The 9,945-nt window shown below is 40.1% G+C and overlaps 1 non-coding gene across 1 annotated transcript; it reads left to right on the top strand.

The window, feature by feature from the left end:
* The first annotated feature begins 962 nt into the window (after positions 1–962).
* Positions 963–1,065, top strand: LOC132651620 (U6 spliceosomal RNA). Its single transcript, XR_009589206.1, has one exon. It is a non-coding gene; the product is annotated as a U6 spliceosomal RNA (small nuclear RNA).
* Positions 1,066–9,945: the final 8,880 nt, after the last annotated feature.

Below are 9,945 nucleotides of genomic sequence, written 5' to 3'. Positions count from 1 at the left end.
GACAGGGGCTCCACAAGCACAGCAACAGGACCATAAAAATCTGAGCACAAGTGTCTTTCTTGAGACTCATACTCCAACCAAGTACCATGCATGGTGATAAGCTAGAACCTCTGCACAAATGTAGCCTATGGCAGCTCAGTGTCCATTTGGGTTCCATAGTAATGGGACTAGGGATTCCCTTGACATGAACTCATTGGCCGTCTTATTGATCTTCTCACCCTGATGGGGGAGCAGCCTCACCAGGCCACAGAAAAAGAGAATATAGCCATTACTGATGAGATCTGATAGATTAGGATCAGAAAGAAGGAGAGGAAGACTTACCCTATCAGTGGACTTGGGCAGGGACATGCGTGGAGAAGGGGGAGGGAAGGTGGGATTGGGAACAGATGAGGTTTTTTGAGGGGAAACAAAGTGAATAAAATGTAATTTATAAAAACTAAAGTAAAAATAATAAAAAAGTATAATTCATTTTGGATTTATATTATAGGAGGGTGAGCTTTGAGGTTGATATGCCAATGAAAGTGACCAGACAGAATGGAATGTCTGTCTCTCAGTCTCTGACATTTTATATTATTGTTTATGTTGGTCTCGGTATCTCTATTTCTGAATCTGTCTCTCTAGCCCTCTCTTTCTGTCTCTTACATTATCCCACTCTTTGCCTGGCACTTGTGGTTCAGTATGAAAAGCTCTCAGATTTGGTGGAGGACTACAACAAGATGATTGTTTGCTGAGGTGATATCATGGATGGCTTCTCTAACAATACAAGCAATGTACTAATTAAATGCTTTTTGTTCAAAGATTTGACTTGGCCAGGGAGTATATTCACAAAAAAAAAAAAAAAATCCACTGACTGAGGACAAGTGTGCATTTACCAATTAATGATTGAATCTCTGATAATGTGAAACTCACAAGTCAGTGACAAGTGAATTTATTAATAACCACTTGAAAGAAATATGTTTTGCTTGCTTTGGCAGCAAATATGCTAAAATTGGAAAGCTACAGAGAAGGTTAGCATAACCCACAATAAAGGATGACATGCAAATTCATGTAGAGTTCCATATTTTTTTAAGAAATTAAAGAAAACACAAATAGATGAAATTGTGGAGAAAAGAACTTAGAGAAAAAAACAGGAACTACAGAGGTAAGCATAGCCAATATACTATACGAGATGGAAGAAAGAATCTCAGGTGTGGAAGATACAATGGAAGAAATTGATGTATCAGTCAAAGAACATGATAAATATAAAAAATTCCTGACAAAGAACTTACAAGAAATACAAGACAACATAAAAAGACAAAACCTAAGAATAATAAGAATATAAGAAAAAGAAAATTCCCTCCTCCAAGGCCCAGAAAATATTTTCAACAAAACTATTGAAGAAAATGTCTCCGACTTAAAGGAGAGGCCAATAAGAATACAAGAGGTATACAGAACACCCAATAAATTAGTCCAGAAAAGAAAATCTTCCTGCCACATAATAATCAAAACAATAAACATACAGAGTAAAGAAAAAAATACTAAAAGCTGCAAGAGCAACAGGCCAAATAACATATAATGGTAAACCCATCAGAATCACACCTGACTTCTCACAGAGACTATGAAAGCCAGAAGGGCTTGGATGAATATCATGCAGACCCTAAGAAAACACAGATGTCAGCCCAGGCTACTATAGCCAGTAAATCTCTCCATCATCATAGATGGAGAAAACAAGATGTTCAATGCCAAAACAAATTTCAACAATACCTACACAGAAATACAGCATTACAGAAGACGCTAGAAGGGAAAATACAACCCAAGAAAACTACCTACTTTCAAGAAAACACAGGACATAATTAACCTCACTACAGTAAAACAAAAAGCAACCAAGCACACAAACTTACTACCACACCAACATCAAACTCAAAGGATCTAACAGGCACAGATTATTAGTTTCTCACAACATCAGTGGACTCAATTATCCAATAAAAAGACACAGACTAACCAAATGGATGAGGTAACAAGGCCCAGCACTTTTGCATACAAGAAACAGATCTAAGTCACAAAGATAGACATTACCTGAGCGTAAAGAGCTGGAAGATGGCTTTCCAAACAAATGGAGCCAAGAAGAAAGCAGGAGAAGCATTCTAATATCTGAGAATATAAACTTTCAACCAAAATTAATCAAAAGACATGGGGAAAGATACTTCATACTCATCAAGGGAAAATTCCACCAAAAAGACATCACAATCCTGAACATCTATGCCCCAAATACAAGGGCACACATGTTTGTAAAAAAACATTGATAAAACTTAAACCACACATAGATCCCCATACATTAATAGTGGGACATTTCAACACCCCACCATCAACAAAGGACTGGTTAACAAAATAGAAATTAAAAAAAATGAAATAATGTCTCTAACAGAGGTCACGAATCAAATGGAACTAACAGACATTTACAGAATATTACACCAAAGACAGAGAATTAACCTTCTTCTCAGCATCTCATGTAACATTCTCCAAAATAGACCATAGGGTTGGTCACAAAGCAAGTGTCACCAGATACAAGAAGATTGAAATACTCCCTTTTATTTTATCTGATCACCATGGAATAAAGCTGGACCTCAACATCAACAGAAATAGCAAAAGCCTACACACACATGGAAACTGAACAACTTGCTACCAAATGATAGCTGGGTCAGGGAAGGAAAAAAGAAAGAAATTAAAGTCTTCCTAGAATTCAACGAAAATGAAGGCACAACATACCCATACTTATGAGACACAATGAAAGCAGTGCTAAGAGGAAAGTTCATAGCACTAAGTGTCTTCAAGAAGAAATTCGAGACATCTCATTCAAGCAACTTAATGGGTGACCTCAAAACCCAAGAGGAAAAAAAAAAAAGAAGCAGAAACACAAAAAGGAGTAGACAGCTGGAAATTGCCAAACTCAGCTGAAGTCAATAAATTAGAAACAAATGAAACAATTCAAAGAATCAAGGAAACAAGAGCTGGTTCTTTGAGGAATTCAAGAAGATAGACAAACCCTTTGCCAAACTAACTAAAAGGCAGAGAGACACCATCAAAATCACCAAAATCAGAAATGAAAATGGAGACATAACAACAGGCACTGAAGAAATCTAAACAATCATTAGGACTTATTTCAAAAGTCTATGGGCCACAAAAAATGTAAATGGGATGAACAATTTTCTTGATCAATTCCACTTACCAAAGCTGACTAAAGATGAGGTAAATCAATTAAATTGCCCTATATTCTCTAAGGAAATAGAAGCAGTCATCAAAAGTGTATCATCCAAAAACAAAAAACAAAATCAAAAAAACAAAAACAAAAACAAACAAACAAAAAAACAGGACCATATGCAGAATTCTACCAAACCTTCAAAGAAGAGCTAACTCAAGTTCTTTTCAAAGTAGAGAAACAAATGGAACACTACCAAATTCATTCTATGAAGACACAGTCACCTTGGTACCTAAACCTCACAAAGACTCAACAAAGAAAGAAAATTTCAGGCCAATCTAATGAAAATTGATGCCAAAATATTCAAGAAAATACTTGAAAACTGAACACAAGAACACATCAAAGGTATCATCCACCATTACCATGTAGGCTTCACCTCAGGTATACAGGGGTTGATCTATATATGAAAATCAATATGATGCAACATATTTAAAAAAATGAAAGAAAAAAAAACACATGATAGTGGCCTTAGATGCTGAAAAACATTTGACAAATTACATCCATTCATGTAGATCAGAGATACAAGGCACATATCTAAATATAGTAAATGTAATATACAACAAGCCTATAGCCAACATCAAACTAAACAGAGAGAAACTTAAAACTGAAATCAGGGACAAGGCAAGGCTGCCCACTCTCTCCATATCTTTTCAACATAGTTCTGGAAGTCCTTGTGAGAGCATTAAGGCAATTAAAGGATATCAAGGGTATACAAATTGGAAAGGAAAAAGTCAAACTATCACTATTTGCAGAAGATATGATAGTATACCTGAGTGATAGAAAATTCAACACCCTTCACAAAGCCACAAAAGACATAAAGTGCTTTGTTGTAACCTTAACCAAGCAATTCAAAGTCTTGTATGTAAACAATTTTAAGACTATGAAGGAAGAATTAGAAGATGATATCAGAAGATGGAAATATCTCCCATGTTCATTGCTTGGAAGACTTAACACTATAATAATGGCTGTCTTACTAAAAGCAATATACAGATTCAATTCAATATCCAACAAATTACCAACACAATTCTTTACAGAAAAACTGAAAGAAAAATTCTATATTTCAAATAGAAAAATAAGAAACCTGGAATTGCTATAACAACCCTATACAATAAAAGATCTTCTGGAGGTATCTCCATTCCTGATCTCAAGCTGTCCTATAGAGCAAAAGTCATAAAAACTGCATGGTATTGGCATAGAAACAGAAAGGGGGATCAAGGGAACCAAATAGAAGAACCAGAAATAAACCAACACACTTATGGACACCTGAGTTTTTACAAAGATTCCAAAACCATACAATGGAAAAAAAGTAGCATCCTCAACAAATGATGCTGGTCTAACTGAATGACTACATGTAGAAAAATACAAATAGATCCAATATTTGCACAAAACTAAAGTCCATGCAGATCAAAGACCTCAACATAACACCAGACACGTTAAATCGGGTAGAAGAAAAAGTAGGGAAGTCTCTAGAATTCATTGGTACAGGAGACAACTTTCTGAACAGAACACCAACAGCACAGGCTCTAAGAGCAACAATCAGTAAATGGGACCTCATGAAACTGAAAAGCTTCTGTAATGCAAAGGACACTGTCATCAAAACAAAAAGAATGCCTACAGATTGGGAAAGAATCTTCACCAGCCCTCTATGTGACAAAGGGTTATTTTCCAGTATATACAAAAAACTAAAGAAGTTGAAAAGCAACAGGTCAAATATTCCAATTAAAATATGTGAAATAGAGCTAAACAGAGAATTCTTGATAGAGAGAATATTGAATGGAAGAGAAATACTTAAAGAAATGCTCAACGGCATTAGCCATCAAGGAAATGCAAATCAAAATGACCAGAGATGTCACCTTATACCCATCAGAATGGCCAAAATCAAAACCTCAAGTGACAACACATGCTGGAGAGGTTGTGGACAAAGGGGAACCCTCCTCCACTGCTCCCAGGATTGTGAACTTATACAACCACACTGAAAATAAATCTGGAACTTTTTCAGACAACTAGGAATAATGCTTCCTCAAGATCCAGCTATACACAACCTAGGTGTATTTCAAAAGGGGCTCCAGTACACAGTAAAGCTATTTTCTCAACCATGTTTGTAGCAGCTTTATTTGTAATACCCAAACCTGGAAACAAGCCAGATGTCCTTCAAGTGAAGAATGAATACAGAAATTGTGATATATTTGACCAATAGAATATTACTCAGCAATAAAAAACAAATCATGAACTTTGCAGGTAAATGGTGGCAACTAGAAAAGACCACACTGAATGAGGTATCCCAGAAGCAGAAAGACACACATGGTATATACTCACATATATAGACATATAATGTAGGATAAATCTATTAAGATCTCTATATCTAAAGAAACTAATCAAGAGGGAGCACTCTGGCTAAAATGCTCAATACCCATTCCAAAAGACAAAGAGGATGGACATCAGAAGAAGGAGAATACAGGGAACAAGTTAGGAACCTGACACCGAGTGCCTCTGAAAGGCTGTGACTAGCAGACTATCAAAGCAGATGCTGAGATGTATGGTCAACCATTGGGCAGCGGGCATGAAATCTAATAAAAGAAGTGGGAAATAGTAAGATCTGAAGAGGACAGGAGATCAAAAAGAAGAGCAACAGAACCAAAATATATGAGCAGAGGGTTCATTCCTGAGGGCCAAACTCCAACTAAGCACCATGCTAGAACCCCTGCACAGATGTAGCCCATGGCAGATCACTGTCAAAGTGGGTTCCATAGTAATGGGAACAGTGACTTTCTTTGACATGAATTGATTAGACTGATCTTTGATCACCATCCCCTGAAGGGAGAGCAGTCTTAACAGGCCACAGAAGATTATAATATAGCCACTCCTGATAAGATCTGGTAGACTAGGATCAGAAGGAAGGAGAGGAGCTTCTAAGATGGCAGCGAACAGAGGACAGCATTTAAGAGAGGTAGAGGACATGAATCACCGAAATTGGCAGTCTAGAATTGAAACTAGAATTTGGACTTCTTGGCTTTCTAAAGGGGAGGAGACACCTCAGAAGCAAGGAGTGCTTGTAGATTTAGATCAGGCACGAACTTCTCTGAGAACGAAGTGGGGTGCTTCCCTTGTGCAAGTCTCCTGCACAGAAAAGTCTGCACACAGCACCAGGTAGCTGAGCTCAAAGCTCATAGCCTGGGGATTAAGACAGCAGAGACAGTGCTCCAGGCCCCTTAGCGCAGGGGACAGCTGTAAACACCTGCGAACACCACCCCTGGGATTCATGTCTAAGGAGCTTATATCCTGGGCCCCGCCTAGGGCCCTTTGCCCAGCTCTGAACCAGCAGAGCGTCTCCCCTCCCCTTACCCTGTGAGACGCAATCCTGCCACAAGAAGAGCAGGAGAGCTCATGTCCCTCTGGACATCCTTCCTCTCCAGAATGCACACACCTCCGGAAAACCTGCCCCGCCTGGGAGTGCACCCACCATAGGAAATCCCACCTTGCACACACCTCCAGAAACCCACTACACTGGAGGAGCACATACACCCCTGGAAACCCCACCACATTGGAGGAATGCACACACCTCAGGACACCCTGCTGCACCAGAGGAGTTCACACAAAATCGGAAAACCCACCACACCAGGAGGAATGCACACACCTCTGGAAACCCTGTCACACTGAAAAACACCCACTACCAGGGCCAGAGCGCAGGCCCAACCACAGAGTGCCAACTATAGAGACTCAGTCCACAGCACAATCCTTCCTAGATCCTAAATCTGCAAAGTTCAGTGCCTGGGGACCAAGACAGCAGAGGCAGGGCTTCAGGCCCCTCAGCCGGAGTGGAGAGTTGTAACCACCTGCTGAACGCCACCCCTCAGAGCACACATCAGAGGATCCACTCCCCGCTTAATGCACTTTTTCCGAGCTCCAGACCCTTGGAGTACACCCACCACCACAAACAGTGGGCCACTCCAGAGTATACACACTGCTGAAAACCCACCCCTCCAGAGCACAAACCCTAAGAGTGCCAGCCACAGAGACTCATATCCACAGGACAGGACAATCCTTCCCAGATCCAAAGTGTGCAAGTGGCAATACTGACTACACAGGGTTGCCCAACCAGTGATTGTATGGGCCATCCAAACCCTCAGTGGAAGATAACCAGCTGAAGTGCCACAAAAGCCTAGCAGTCCTGAAAAAAAAAAATCGCTGGCAATCTTCAATAGCATTTGCATTCCCTAAAGTGCCTGCAACACCTTCAGTGCCTGCAAGGCACCCCTCTCACACACCGAAGGACTCTTCATTCTTCTAACACCCTGTCCCTTAGGACACACCTACAAGCACATGCTCAACAACATGCTACCCCACATTATCCATTCTGCGCCTGTGAACTTTCCTCCTACCGGTTTAGCTGAATCACCAATGCATACACTGAAACCACTGGACCTCCCTCCTTTTCCTGAGGAATTCTCCAGACACCAGAGAAAGACCAGTGGCATTAAGAGAGGAAACAAACAAACAAACAAAAAAATAGAGAACATCTTCAGAATCCAGAAACAAACAATGAACACTACAGATAAACCCTCCTGTTGTCTGCCTGTGTCCCATATTTGTTGGGGCCCTGAGACTTGGGGCCCTGAAATCCGTTTTTTGGAGCTTAGGGCTTTCTTGTGCCGCGCTTACAAGGCTTTGAGGCAGTTTTCATTTATTAAAACAAAAAGGGGGAGATGTGGAGAGCCGAGAGAGTGCAATCGCCATTACGAGATGTGCGTTCTTGCTGGCGAGAAGTTCGCGCAGGTCACATATTTTAGGTAATTGAACTGGAGAATTCGATACTACAATGGAGCAGCTGAGAGTGGCCATTGTCACGGTAAATTCTACCAGAGTGGACGCAGGACTAGCCACAGGATTATCATCATGGATTGCTGAAGCCATGAATCATCTGAAGTAATGGGCGGGCATGGGAGTGTTAGCAGGCCTTCTGGTGTTGGTCTCCTTGGTTTGCCTGTGGTGTATATGCAAGATAAGAGTCTCACAACAGTGTAATGCAGCCATGACCATTCAGGCCTTTACAGCCATTGAAACAGGACAGTCTCCCCAAGCTGGGAGCTAAAATGTTATGCTCAGGATGCGAGGCTAAGCACTGCACCCAGGGTCAGCCGCTTTCGACCCAGAGAAGAGCATGTCTGATTGCATGCGGGTTGATGTCCCAGGTCCTGCCTCTGAGAAAAAGGTATCAGACAGGTCTGATGCTCTTTGGGTGGATGACACCTAAATGAATATCGGTACAAAGTCCCAATTTGTATCTAATATCAGAGATCAGACCTCTACTCTTGCCTGATGTATCTAAAACAAAAAGGGGGAACTGTAGAGAGCTGAGTAATGCCGCGCCTTAAATATGGAGCTGGTTTCTGCCTTCTGCCTTCCACCTTCCCGATGGTGAGTGCTCTCTGTCACAAACAACTCCATATTTGGCTAAGGCTGAGGATCTGGCTTGCTTCCATGTATGTGGACCTATCTGCATTGCCCACGTGGCACGCTGGGTTTGGCTACCCATAGGCTATTTAAGCTGTGGGCTGGCTTTCCCCAGGGTCAGATGATTGTTCAAGGTTCCTGAATAAACTGCATTGAAAAAAAAATGTAAAAAAGAAAAAATTGCTACTAAATGACAGCTGGGTTAAGGATGAAATAAAGAAATTAAAGACTTCCTAGAATTCAATGAAAATGAAGGCACAACATACCCAAATTTATGGAACACAATGAAAGCAGTATGTATAGGAAAACTCATAGCACTAAGTGCCTTTAAGAAGAAATTTGTAGCATCTCATACAAACAACTTAATTGCACAAATGAAAGCCCTAGGGGAAAAAAAAAGAAGAGGAACAGATGGCTGGAAATAATCAAACTCAGGGCTGAAATCAATCAATTATGAACAAATAAAACAATTCAAAGAACCAATGTAACCAAGAGCTGGTTCTTTGAGAAAATTAACAAGATAGGCAAACCCTTCGCCAAACTAACTAAAAGGCAGAGAGAAACTATCCAAATCAGCAAAATCATAAATGAATAAGGGGACATAACTACAGACAATAAGCAAATCTGAACAATCATTAGGTCATACTACAAAAGCCTATATGCCAAAAAGTTCAAAAATCTAAAACAAATGGACACTTTTATTGATAGATTCCATCTACCAAAATTAAGTCAAGACCAGGCAGAGATATTGAAAAGCCCTATATCCCCCAATGATATTGAAGCAACCATCAATAGCCTCCCTCCAAAAAATTGCCAAGGACCTGATGGTTTCAGTGCAAAATTCTACCAGATCTTCAAAGAAGTGCTAACTCCAATTCTTTCCAAATTATTCCACAAAATAGAAACAGAAGAAACATTACCAAACTCATTCTATGAAGCCACAGTCACCTTGATACCTAAACTACACAAAGATCCAACAACAAAAAAGAAAACTTTAGACCTGTCTCTTTATGAACATTGATGCAAAGATACTCAATAAAATCCTTGCAAACAGAATCCAAGAACACATCAAAGATATCATCCAACATGGCCATGTAGGCTTCATCCCAGGCATGCATGGGTGGTTCAACCACATGGTCATCTCCCTAGATGCTGAAAAAGCATTTGACAAAATTTTAACATCCATTGATGTTCAAAGTCTTGGAGAGGTCAGGGATACAAGCCATATACCTAAACATTGTAAAGGCAATACACAACAA

Source organism: Meriones unguiculatus (assembly GCF_030254825.1).
Source record: "Meriones unguiculatus strain TT.TT164.6M chromosome Y unlocalized genomic scaffold, Bangor_MerUng_6.1 ChrY_unordered_Scaffold_23, whole genome shotgun sequence".
Classification (NCBI taxonomy): domain Eukaryota; kingdom Metazoa; phylum Chordata; class Mammalia; order Rodentia; family Muridae; genus Meriones; species Meriones unguiculatus.
The sequence above is the reverse complement of the archived record's forward strand: the minus strand, read 5'-3'. Positions and strand labels throughout refer to the sequence as shown.